Source organism: Theropithecus gelada, chromosome 1 (assembly GCF_003255815.1).
Source record: "Theropithecus gelada isolate Dixy chromosome 1, Tgel_1.0, whole genome shotgun sequence".
Taxonomy (NCBI): domain Eukaryota; kingdom Metazoa; phylum Chordata; class Mammalia; order Primates; family Cercopithecidae; genus Theropithecus; species Theropithecus gelada.
In genome coordinates, this window is record NC_037668.1 from 23,945,736 (window position 1) to 23,959,868 (window position 14,133).

The window sequence follows — 14,133 nt, forward strand, 5'->3', positions numbered from 1 at the left end:
ATTCTTGACAATTTTTTTCTTCCTTTTTAAAGTTGCTAGTTGAATTATGATGCTATTTTTTCTGTAACTATCTTGATTTATGAATAAGTTATACTAGCATCATAAGAGGGCACACAGTTTAACCTTTTCTACATTCCTCTACCTGCTCAATTTATCTCTTCAAATATGTTAATAAATATAGACTTTTTTCAGGGCATTAGTTGATTTAATCAATATGCATTGAGTACCTATAATGCTCCAAGAACTCTGGTGAGTGTTTTGGTGGGGAAGGTGACACAATGATGGCTTAGTCTGTGCCAATGGTGACATATGGACCCATATACATCTGGGCCTCCTGAGGTGCATGTGAAGATGCATATTTTGGGGCTTTACTGTGGGATCTCCTAAATAAGAAATATTTTAGGTGGAGCTTGGAATCTTGCAATCAGTTTATGTAATTTTTTTGATTTTCAGAAAGTATAGAGCTACTGACTTCTTTCTGATAAAAGCTTGATGTTTAGAAGAGGAGATGAAGAAATAAGTGCATAATTACGACAAGCAAAGAGGGTTAAGCTAGAGATAAGCACAGGGCACTACAGTATTACTGAGAGGAAGTAAAGTTATCACATTTAGTACTAAAATGAGTGGGTCTCAAACTCCCCTTATACCTTTTCAATCCAACAATATTTCTTTTATAAGTTTATAAGTAGAATACATGACAAAACTAGGACAAAACTCAGTAGGGAGAAATGAAAGTATACTATAAAAAACTCACAATACAAATAAAGTGCTACAATATTATTTGAGGATTGACTGTGATGAGTTATAAATGCATATTTTATATCTCACAAAACACAAAAATTAAACAAATGTGTTGCCAATAAACCAATAGAGGGGATACAACAGAATATTAATAATTACTCAATTAATCCAATGGAAGTCAAGAAAATAGGAAAACAGTAACAAGAAATATACGAAACAAAGAGACATCACATAGTACAATGGTAGACTTAAACACACTCAAAATGAAACTTATATTGACTGTAAATTATTCACACTTCAATAAAAAGAGATTGTCTGATTTGTATAAACAAAGCAATTATATATTTTCTGCAAAAGACCCACTATAAATCTTAAGTCTCAGATAACAGTAATGTTCTAGAAAAAAAGCACATAACTCTAACTATTAGAAAGGCAGAATGACTATACTAACATGAGACAAGTGGACTTCAGCACAATAAATATTAACAGAACTAAAGATGGACATTTGCTAATAATAAAAAATTTAGCTCTGGGGTGCACCCAAGATGGCCGAATAGGAACAGCTCCAGCCGCCAACTCCCAGCATGAGTGACAAGAAGATGGGTGATTTCTGCATTTTCAACTGAGGTACCGAGTTCATCTCACTGGGGAGTGCTGGACAATCAGTGCTGGTCAGCTGGTGCAGCCTGACTAGCCAGAGCTGAAACAGGGCGAGGCATCACCTCACTTGGGAAGTGCAAGGGGGAAGGGAATCCCTTTTCTTAGCCAAGGGAAACTGAGACAGACAACTCCTGGAAAATCGGGTAACTCCCACCCTAATACTGCGCTTTACCAAGGGTCTTAGCAAATGGCACACCAGGAGATTATATCCCACACCTGACCCAGAGGGTCCCACACCCACGGAGCCTCCCTCATTGTTAGCACAGCAGTCTGACATCTAATTGCAAGGAGGCAGCGAGGCTGGGGGAGGGGTGCCTGCCATTGCTGAGGCTTAAGTGGGTAAACAAAGCCACCAGGAAGCTCAAATTAGGTGGAGCCCACCGCAGCTCAAGGAGGCTGGCATGCTTCTGTATACTCCTCCTCTTGGGACAGGACATAGCTAAACAAAAAGCAGCAGAAACCTTGGCAGAGGTAAATTCCCCTGTCTGATAGCTTTGAGGAGAGCAGTGGATCTCCCAGCACAGAGGTTGAGATCTGAGAATGGACAGACTGCCTACTCAAGTAGGTCCTTGGCCCCTGAGTAGCCTAACTGGGAGACATCCTCCACTAGGTGCAGACCAACACCTCAAACCTCACATGGTGGAGTACACCCCTGAGACGAAGCTTCCAGGGTCAGAAACAGACAGCAACACTCGCTGTTCAGCAATATTCTATCTTCTGCAACCTCCGCTGCTGATATCCAGGCAAAGAGCGTCTGGAGTGGACCTCAAGCAAACTCCAACAGACCTACAGCTGAGGGTCCTGACTGTTAGAAGGAAAACTAACAAACAGAAAGGACACCCACACCAAAACCCCATCAGTACGTCACCATCATTAAAGACCAAAGGCAGATAAAACCACAAAGATGGGGAGAAAGCAGTCCAGAAAAGCTGGAAATTCAAAAAATCAGATTGCATCTCCCCCTCCAAAGGAACACAGCTCATCGCCAGCAACGGAACAAAGCTGGATGGAGAATGACTTTGACAAGTTGAGAGAAGAAGGCTTCAGTCAATTGAACTTCTCACAGCTAAAGGAGAAAACTACGTAACCAGTGCAAAAAAAACTAAAAACCTTGAAAAAAGAATGGATGAGTTGATGACTAGAATAATCAATGCAGAGAAGACCTTAAAAGAACTGATAGAGATGAAAACCATGACACGAGAAATACGTGACAAATGCACAAGCTTCAGTAACCGACTCGATCAACTGGAAGAAAGAGTATCAGCGATTGAGGATCAAATGAATAAAATGAAGCGAGAAGAGAAATCTAAAGAAAAAAGAAGAAAAAGAAATGAACAAAGCCTGCAAGAAGTACAGGATTATGCAAAAAGACCAAATCTACATCTGACTGGTGTGCCTGAAAGTGACAGGGAAAATGGAACCAAGTTGGAAAACACTCTGCAGGATATCATCCAGGAGAACTTCCCCAACCTAGTAAGGCAGGCCAACATTCCAATTCAGGAAATACAGAGAATGCCACAAAGATACTCCTTGAGACGAGCAACTCCAAGACACATAATTGTCAGACTCACCAAAGTTGAAATGAAGGAAAAGATGTTAAAGGTAGCCAGAGAGAAAGGTCAGATTACACACAAAGGGAAGCCCATAAGACTAACAGCAGATCTCCCGGCAGAAACTATCCAAGCCAGAAGAGAGTGGGGGCCAATATTCAACATTCTTATAGAAAAGAATTTTCAACCCAGAAATTCATATCCAGCCAATTAAGTGTCATAAGTGAAGGAGAAATAAAATCCTTTACAGACAAGCAAATGTTTAAGAGATTTTGTCACCGCCAGGCCTGCCCTACAAGAGATCCTGAAGGAAGCACTAAACATGGAAAGGAACAACAGGTACCAGCTATTGCAAAAACATGTCAAAATATAAAGTCCATCGATGCTAGGAAGAAACTGCATCAACTAATGAGCAAAATAACCACCTAATATCATAATGACAGGATCAAGTTCACACATAACAATATTAACCTTAAATGTAAATGGACTAAGTGGTCCAATTAAAAGACACAGACTGGCAAATTGGATAAAGAGTCAAGACCCATCAGTTTGCTGTATTCAGGAGACCCATCTCACATGCAGAGACATACATAGGCTCAAAATAAAGGGATGGAAGAAGATCTAACAAGCAAAGGGAAAACAACAAAAAAAGCAGGGGTTACAATCCTAGTCTCTGATAAAACAGACTTTAAACCATCAAAGATCAAAAGAGACAAAGAAGGCCACTACATAATGGTAAAGGGATCAATTCATCAGGAAGAGCTAACTATCCTAAATATATATGCACCCAATACAGGAGCACCCAGATTTAAAAAGCAAGTCCTTAGAGACTTACAAAGAGCCTTAGACTCCCATGCAATAATAGTGGGAGACTTTAACACTCCACTGTCAACATTTGACAGATCAACAAGACAGAAAGTTAACAAGGATATCCAGGAATTGAACTCAACTCTGCACCAAGTGAACCTAATAGACATCTACAGAACTCTCCACCCCAAATCAACAGAATATACATTCTTCTCAGCACCACATCACACTTATTCCAAAACTGACCACATAGTTGGAAGTAAAGCACTCCTAGGCAAATGTAAAAGGGCAGAAATTATAACAAACTGTCTCTCAGACCACAGTGCAATTAAACTAGAACTCAGGACTAAGAAACTCAATCAAAACCGCTCAACTACATGGAAACTGCTCCTGAATGACTACTGGGTACATAATGAAATGAAGGCAGAGGTAAAGATGCTCTTTGAAACCAATGAGAACAAAGATACAACGTACCAGAATCTCTGGGACACATTTAAAGGAATGTGTAGAGGGAAATTTATAGCACTAAATGCCCACAAGAGAAAGCAGGAAAGATCTAAAATTGACACCCTAACATCACAATTAAAAGAACTGGAGAAACAAGAGCAAACACATTCGAAAGCTAGCAGAAGGCAAGAAATAACTAAGATCAGAGGAGAACTGAAGGAGATACAGACATAAAAAAACCCTGCAAGAAATCCATGAATCCAAGTGTTGGTTTTTTGAAAAGATCAACAAAATTGATAGACCAAGAGCAAGACTAATAAAGAAGAAAAGAGGCCGGGCGCGGTGGCTCAAGCCTGTAATCCCAGCACTTTGGGAGGCCGAGACGGGCGGATCACGAGGTCAGGAGATCGAGACCATCCTGGCTAACACGGTGAAACCCCGTCTCTACTAAAAATACAAGAAAATTAGCCGGGCGAGGTGGTGGGCGCCTGTAGTCCCAGCTACTTGGGAGGCTGAGGCAGGAGAATGGCGTGAACCCGGGGGGGCGGAGCTTGCAGTGAGCCGAGATCGCACCACTGCACTCCAGCCTGGGGCACAGAGCAAGACTCCGTCTCAAAAAAAAAAGAAGAAGAAAAGAGAGAAGAATCAAATAGACACAATAAAAAATGATAAAGGGATGTCACCACCAACCCCGCAGACATAGAAACTACCATCAGAGAATACTATAAACACCTCTATGCAAATAAACTAGAAAACGTAGAAGAAATGGATAATTTCCTGAACACTTACACTCTGCCAAGACTAAACCAGGAAAAAGTTGAATCCTTGAGTAGACCAATAGCAGGCTCTGAAATTGAGGCAATAATTAATAGCCTGCCAACCCAAAAAAGTCCAGGACCAGACAGATTCACAGCCGAATTCTACCAGAGGTACAAGGAGTAGTTGGTACCATTCCTTCTGAAACTATTCCAATCAATAGAAAAAGAGGGAATCCTCCCTAACTCATTTTACGAGGCCAACATCATCCTGATACCAAAACCTGACAGAGATACAACAAAAAAAGAGAATTTTAGACCAATATGCCTGATGAACATTAATGCAAAAATCCTCAATAAAATACTGGCAAATCGAATCCAGCAGCACATCGAAAAGCTTATCCGCCATGATCAAGTGGGCTTCCTCCCTGGGATGCAAGGCTGGTTCAACATACACAAATCAATAAATGTAATCCAGCATATTAACAGAACCAAAGACAAAAACCACATGATTATCTGAATAGATGCAGAAAAACTCTTTGACAAAATTCAACAGCCCTTCATGCTAAAAACGCTCAATAAATTTGGTGTTTATGGAACATAACTCAAAATAACAAGAGCTAATTATGACAAACCCACAGCCAATATCATACTGAATGGGCAGAAACTGGAAGCATTCCCTTTGAAAACTGGCACAAGACAGGGATGCCCTCTCTCATCACTCCTATTCAACATAGTGTTGGAAGTTCAGGGTAGGGCAATCAGGCAAGAGAAAGAAATCAAGAGTATTCAGTTAGGAAAAGAAGAATTCAAATTGTCCCTGTTTGCAGATGACATGATTGTATATTTAGAAAACACCATTGTCTCAGCCTAAAATCTCTTTAAGCTGATAAGCAACTTCAGCAAAGTCTCAGGATATACAATCAATGTGCAAAAATCACAAGCATTCTTATACACCAGTAACAGACAAACAGAGAGCCAAATCATGAATGAACTCCCATTCACAATAGCTTCGAAGAGGATAAATCACCTAGGAATCCAACTTACAAGGGATGTAAAGGACCTCTTCAAGGAGAACTACAAACCACTGCTCAGTGAAATAAAAGAGGACACAAACAAATGGGAGAACATTCCATGCTCATGTATAGGAAGAATCAATATTGTGAAAATGCCATACTGCCTAAGGTAATTTATAGATTCAATGCCATCTCCATTAAGTTACCAATGACTTTCATACAAAATTGGAAAAAACTGCTTTAAAGTTCATATGGAACTAAGAAAGAGCCCGCATTGCCAAGACAATCCTAAGACAAAAGAACAAAGCTGGAGGCATCATGCTACCTGAGTTCAAACTATACTACAAGGCTACAGTAACCAAAAGAGCATGGTACTCATACCAAAGCAGAGATATAGACCAATGGAACAGAACAGAGTCCTCAGAAATAATACCACACATCTACAGCCATCTGATCTTTGACAAACTTGACAAAAACAAGAAATAGGGAAATGATTCCCTATTTAATAAATGGTGCTGGGAAAATTGGCTAGCCATAAGTAGAAAGCTGCAACTGGATCCTTTCCTTACTCCTTATACGAAAATTAATTCAAGATGGATTAGAGACTTAAATGTTAGACCTAAAACCATAAAAACCCTAGAAGAAAACCTAGGGAATACCATTCAGGACATAGGCATGGGCAAGGACTTCATGTCTAAAACACCAAAAGCAACAACAACAAAAGCCAAAATTGACAAATGGGATCTCATTAAACTAAAGAGCTTCTGCACAGCAAAAGAAACTACCATCAGGATGAACAGGCAACTTACAGAATAGGAGAAAATTTTTGCGATCTTTCCATCTGACAAAGGGCTAATATCCAGAACCTATAAAGAACTCAAACAAATTTACAAGAAAAAAACAAACAATCGATCAAAAAGTGGGTAAAGGATATGAACAGACACTTCTCAAAAAAAGACATTCATACAGCCAACAGACACATGAAAAAATGCTCATCATCACTCGCAGTCAGAGAAATGCAAATCAAAACCACAATGAGATACCATCTCACACCAGTTAGAATGGCGATCATCAAAAAATCAGGAAACTACAGGTGCTGGAGAGGATGTGGAGAAATTGGAACACTTTTACACTGTGGGTGGGACTGTAAACTAGTTCAACCATTGTGGAAAACAGTGTGGCAATTCCTCAAGGATCTCAAACTAGAAATACCATTTGACCCAGCCATCCCATTACTGGGTATATACCCAAAGGATTATAAGTCATGCTGCTATAAAGACACATGCACTCGTATGTTATTGCGGCACTATTCACAATAGCAAAGACTTGGAATCAACCCAAATGTCCATCAGTGACAGATTGGATTAAGAAAATGTGGCACATATACACCATGGAACACTATGCAGCCATAAAAAAGAATGAGTTTGTGTCCTTTGTAGGGACACAGATGCAGCTGGAAACCACCATTCTTAGCAAAATATCACAAGAACAGAAAACTAAATACCGCATGTTCTCACTCATAGGTGGGAACTGAACAATGAGATCACTTGGACACAGGAAGGGAAGCATCACACACCGGGTCCTATTGTGGGGAGCGGGTAAGGGGGAGGGATAGCATTAGGAGATATACCTAATGTAAATGACGAGTTAATGGGTGCAGCACACCAACATAGCACATGCATATATAAGTAACAAACCTGCCCGTTGTGCACATGTACCCTAGAACTTAAAGTATAATAAAAAAATTTAATACAAATTCTAATTTTCAAATATAAATATGCATTTCATAAAAAGTTAAAAAACAGGAAGTTCAAAGTGACAAGACAGAAAAGGAAGAAGCCAAATCCAAACTATAAATATTTCTACATTTCTTCTTATGTAATTGATAAAGCAAGTAGAAAAATATTGGTAAGAATTATAAGATGCAAACAATAATAGACTTGACATAATTACTATTTACAAAAAGATACACATAAAAATAGCAGAAATTTTTTTTATCAAGTGCACATAGGCTGTTTATAAAGGTACAGCACTTCCTGGGTAATCAAATGTATAGGTTAAGTAATTTTTATGCTCAGAACAAAAGAAGAACATCTAGTTTCATTACTTCAATCCAGTACTGTATGACAATTCCTAGCGAATGTAATAAGCAAAAAAAGAAAGAATAATTTATATTAACAAGATATAAATTTGTATTTATTCACAGAAAATGTGAATGTTTACATACCAAATCCTAAATAAACAAAGAAAAAGATTATAAAGACCACTAAATGAATTTAACAGGTCCAGCAATATAAAAATAATACAAGTAGTACTAGACCTAAGAATACAGTTTGACAGCAATATAATTATAATGAGGGCCTTCAACATTTTACTGACAATATTAGACAGATCATTGAGGCAGAATATCAATAAAGAAACTCTGGATTTAAACTTGACTCTAGACCACATGGACCTAACAGATATTTACAGAACATTCTAACCAACAACTGCAGAATATACACTTTCCTCATGTGTGCATGGATCATTCTCCAAAATTGACCATATGCTTGACCATAAAGCAAGTTTTAATAAATTCAAAAATATCAAAATCATATCAAGTATTTTCTTGGACCTCAGTGGAATAAAATTAAATGTCAATGCCAAAAGGAACTTCAAAAGTACAAAAGTACATGGAAACTAAACAATTTGTTCCTGAATGACTTTTTGGGAAATAATTAAATTAAGGCAGAAGTCAAAAAAATTTCAAGGAATAAAAATAGGGACCTAACAAACCAAAAGCTCTGAAAGGCAGCAAAAACAGTGCTGAGACAAATTTAAAGCATTAAACACCTACATCCAAAAGACAGAAATATCTCAAATTGGCAACCCAGTGTTTCACCTCAAGGAAATAGAAAAATGAGAACACATCAAGCCCAAAGCTAGCAGAAGAAAAGAAATAACAAAAATCAGAGGAGAATCAAATGAGATTTAAACAAAAAGGACAACAGCAACAACAAAACAAAAATAATACTAAGTATCAACAACATGAAAAGTTGATTTTTTGAAAGAATAAATAAAATTGGTAGACCAACAGCTAGATTAACCAGGAAAAAAGAGAGAAGATTAAAATAAGAACAATAAAAATGGTAATGGTGACATTACATTTGATATTACAGAAATACGAAAGATCATCAGAGACTACTATGACTATTTCTTTGTGCACAAACTAGAATTCCTGAAAACATACAAACTCCCAACATTGAACCAAGAAGAAACAGAAATCCTGAGCAGATTAATAATGAGCAATGAAATAGATCAGTAATAAAAAATATCTTCCAACAGAAAAAAGCCCAGGACGAGATGGATTAACAGTCAAATTGTACCGGATACACAAAAAAGAGCTGGTACCAATATTACTGAAACTCTTCCCAAAAAATCAAGGAGAAGGGATTCCTTCCTAATTCATTCTACGAAAGCAGTATTACCTTGATGCCAAAACCAGTCAAGGACAGAAAAACAAAAAAGATAACTGTAAGCAAATATCCCTGAAGAATATAGATGCAAAAATTCTTAGCAAAATACTAACAAACAAAATCCAACATCACAAGGAATGATAAGTTATCACAATCAATTGAGTTTTATTCCAGGAATGCAAGATGGTTGAACATATGCAAATCAATAAATGTAATTCACCACTTAAGCAGAATTAAAAACAAGAAAGAAACATGATCATCTTAATAAATCCAGATAAAGCATTTGATAAAATCTGACATTCCTTTATGATAAAAACTCTCAACAAACTAGGCATTGAAGTAACATATCTCAAAATAGTAAGAGCCAGGTATGACAAACCCACTGCTGAAGTCATACTGAATGGGAAAAAATTAGTTAGTGAAGTTGAAAAATTGTAACCTAGAAAACCCTAAAGACACCTAGATTTGATAAATGACTTCAGTAAACTTTCAGGATACAAAATCAATGTACAAAAAATCAGTGGAATTTCTGATTTTTGCATGCAAGCTGATAAGCAAATCAACAACTCAAACTCATTTATAAAAGCAACAAAAATAAATAGTGGGTAATACATTTTAAAAAAGAGGTAAAAATATCTACAAGAAGTATGAAACACTGATAAAAGTAATTATAGATGACAGAGGCTAATAAAAATATCCTAAGGTTATGGATTAAAAGAATCAATATTGTTAAAATGATCATCATGCTAAAAACAATCTATAGATTCAAGTTCCCTTCACGGCATCCGTCTCTTGCCAAACGGAAGGCTGCTGCAGGCCACTGAGTTGCCTGCCATCCAAAGGGGATGAGCGGGATTGGAAGGAGGCTGTGGCAGCTCTTTTTCCTGTTCACCTCCCCCTGCCAAGGAAAACAGGACCTACTCTGCCAAGGGCCTTCTGTGTATTGCCTTCTCTCTGAGGAACTGGAATTTTTGTCTCTGTTGCACGTAATTCATAATGTTCCCTGACACCAGTGTGTGGATTTTAAACATCACAGTGAGTCTGAAAGGACCATGGGTTTTTCTGCAGCTATTTTCTAGCATTTGCCAGTCCCTATGCCTGGACTGATTAGAATACTTCATTTTTCTCCCTGTGCCATCTACCCTCCCACCTTTCCATCCTGCCTTCTACCACCCTTAGATAAATGGATTTTGTAATTCCAACTGTTGTATTTTGCGAATTTGTTATTTTTGTTGTTTTTCTGCAAAGCGCATATATTGGATATGGGAGGTAAAGGAGTGTCCCAGTTGCTTCTGGTCACTCCCTTTATAGCCATTACTGTCTCGTTTCTTGTAACTCAGGTTAGGTTTTAGCCTGTCTTGCTCCACTCCCAAAAAAAAAAAAAAAAAAAAAAAAAAAAGCCTGAAGAGATGAGATAAGAGAAAAGATCTCATAGCTAGATCTGCTGGGTTTTGAGGAGTCATATTTTTTCTTCCCCTTGAAGGGGAAAAAGTTATTTTCACTGATACCTTTAAAGTCCCCCAACCATGGGGAGGTACCAGTTCTGGGCAAGTGCCACTGCAGCAACACTAAACCTGAACTTTTCAACTCCATTGGGGGTGGGAGGTGGTGGGCAGAAATGTGCTGTTGGCCACTGCCAGGTCCCTTTCATATTTCAAAGGAATATTGGATGTTGAAAATAGGAACTGAAGGGGTAAATGTATTAAACCTGTGATTGATTGATGTTTTCCTGTCATTTTAAGAGACTAAATGTGGGAGGCATATGTCAAAATACTTGTACAATTTTAAAATGTCACAATTAAACATGACCTAGTTTTCCACACACACAAAAAGAAAATGCACATATACAGCATGGGATACTATGCAGCCATACAAGAATAAAATTGTGTCCTATTTAGCAGCATGGAGGGAACTGGAGGCCACTATCCTAAGTAAAATAACTCAGAAACAGAAAACCAAATCTCACATATTTTCATTTATAAGTGAGAGCTAAACATTCGGTACACATGGACATAAAGATGGAAATGATAGACACCAGAGACTCCACAAAAAGGGAGGGTGGAAAGGACTTGAAGTTTGAAAAATTATCTTTTCGGTATAATGTTCACTATTTGGGTGATGGTTACACTGGAAGTCCAAATGCCATCAGTACACAATATATCCATGCAACAATCCTGCATATGTGCCACTTGAAACTGCAATAAAATAAAATAAATACAAGAATAAAAGGTCATAAGCTTATAACAGTACAAAACTCAATTGTATTTGTTTAGAATAACACCAAAAAGTAAAAATCAAAATTAGAAAAGCTCTATAAAATGCTCTTAAAACCTTGAAATAGTTACGTGAACTGACAAACAAAATAAAAGTTGTTGAGAAAAATTAAAGGAGGCCTGAATAAATGTAGAGGTATACCATTTTCATGGATTGAAAAACCCAAAATAGTCAGGATGGCAATTACCCCTCAGTTTGATCTATAGTTAAACACAATCACAATATAAATCCTGGCGTGATTTTCTCTAGAAATTGATGCATTGATTATAAAATGTATATGAAAATGCAAAGCACATGAAATAATCCAAGCAATTGAGAAATATAGAAAACATTTAAAATATATTAGCACAGGATTTCAAGACATACCGTAGAACGACATTGACTAAGTGATATTATCATAAAAATAAACATGCAAATCAAAGGAACAGAATGTATATTATAGAAATAGTCTTATGCATATATGCTTAATTGACTTTCAATAAAGTTGTCAAGGTAGTTTCATAAGGAGAGAATAGTTTTTCAACATACTGTTCTGGAAATCTTGAATACCCATACAAAAAATAAAAATAAAATTCGATCCTTACACCACCACATACATAATTACACCTCATATAGACATTGTAACTTAAAAATGTCAAAACTGTACACATTTTAAAGAAAGCACAGGGGAAAATTTCTTCAACTTGGAGTAGACAAAGACTTATTAGGAGACAGAAAACATGAATCTTAAAAAGAAAAAAATGGCAAATTGAACTATGTTAAAATTTAAAAAGTCTGCTTTTAAAAAGTTAGACAATTTGATGGGTATAAAACTGTGAAAATACTAAAAAACACTGAAATTTATAAATTTATAAATATAAATGATATAAAATTATAGCTCAATAATTTATATAAAAAGGAATGATTAATGAAATGGAAAGTTAATTCACATGCTAGGCTAACATATTTACAAAATATATACCTAATCAGGGGCTTGTTTCCAGAATAAATATATATCTCTTATATAAAAAAGGAAGACACATAATTAAAAGATGGTCAAAGATTTGAACACACACTTCACAAAGCAAGATATACGAATAGCCACCGAGTACATACAAATGCTCAATATTATTATTCTTTAGAAGAATGCCTAATAAAACTAAAAGGAAAGATAACTACACATGTAATAAATTAAAAGACCGGCAATGCCTAGAGGTAGATAAGATAAGAAACCATTGGAAATTTTACAACATTGTTGGTAAGATTGAATTATGATGTAACCTCTTTGAAAAACAGCTTGGAGGTTTATAAATAGCTAAACTCATATCTATGATGTGGCAGAGGCACTCCACTCCTAGGTATGTACCAAACATAAATGAACATATATGTCTATACAATGACTTGGAAACTCATGTTTATAACAGTTTTATTCCTATTAGCCTCCAACTAGAAAGAATCCAAATATCTTTCAACAGTTCAATTTGTCCTTCACTGAATAAATTGCAGTGTATTCATAAAATGGAATACTATTAAGCAGTGAAAAGAATGAACTGACAAATGACACATCATGAGTGAATCTCAGAAATATGTTAAGTGAAAGGAACTAGACACAAAAGTTAACATACTGTTTGATTCCATTTACATGAAATTCTGGAAAAGGCCAAACAGTATTGACAGAAAACAGATTATTGTTTCTCTGGGACCAAGACTGAGTAGAATTGACCACAAGTGGTGAGGGGGAGAGTTCTGGCATTGTAGAGATGCTCTGTAATTTGACTGGAGTGTTTCTGGGACCAAGGCTGGGTAGAATTGACCACAAGGCTGGAGGGGGAGAATTCTGGCATTGTAGAAATGCTTTGTAATCTGATTGAGTATTGTTGCTTAGTATTGCTTAAATGTACCAAACTGTACATTTAAGTTGGGAACATTTTGTATGATGTAAGTTAATCCTCTATAAAGTTAATTGTTAATATTAAAAGTTTTCTAATAAAAATAAAAGACAAGGTGGAACACTTTTAATTCAAAGGTCAAACACAATTATTGAACCAAGTAGCCTCTCAAATCTGTAAAGAAAAAAATGTAATAGGAAAATAAAATAAATAGATAATTTTCAAAAGTTGGATAACACTGTCTGATAATTTTTTAAAAAGTGTTTTACTTCTACTAGTAATCAAAGAAATGTAAATGGAATCAGGATATCATTTTTATATTTCATCTTGGCTAGAATTTAAGATTAAAAGTAACATTATAGGACTACAGGGAGCAAGATGGCCGAATAGGAACAGCTCCAGTCTCCAACTCCCAGCGCCAGCGACACACAAGACCGGTGATTTCTGCATTTTCAACTGAGGTACTGGGTTCATCTCACTGGGGAGTGCTTCAGCTCTCGCTGGTCGGGCTGCAGCAGCTGACCAGCACCGATGCTGAAGCAGGGCGAGGCATCGCCTCA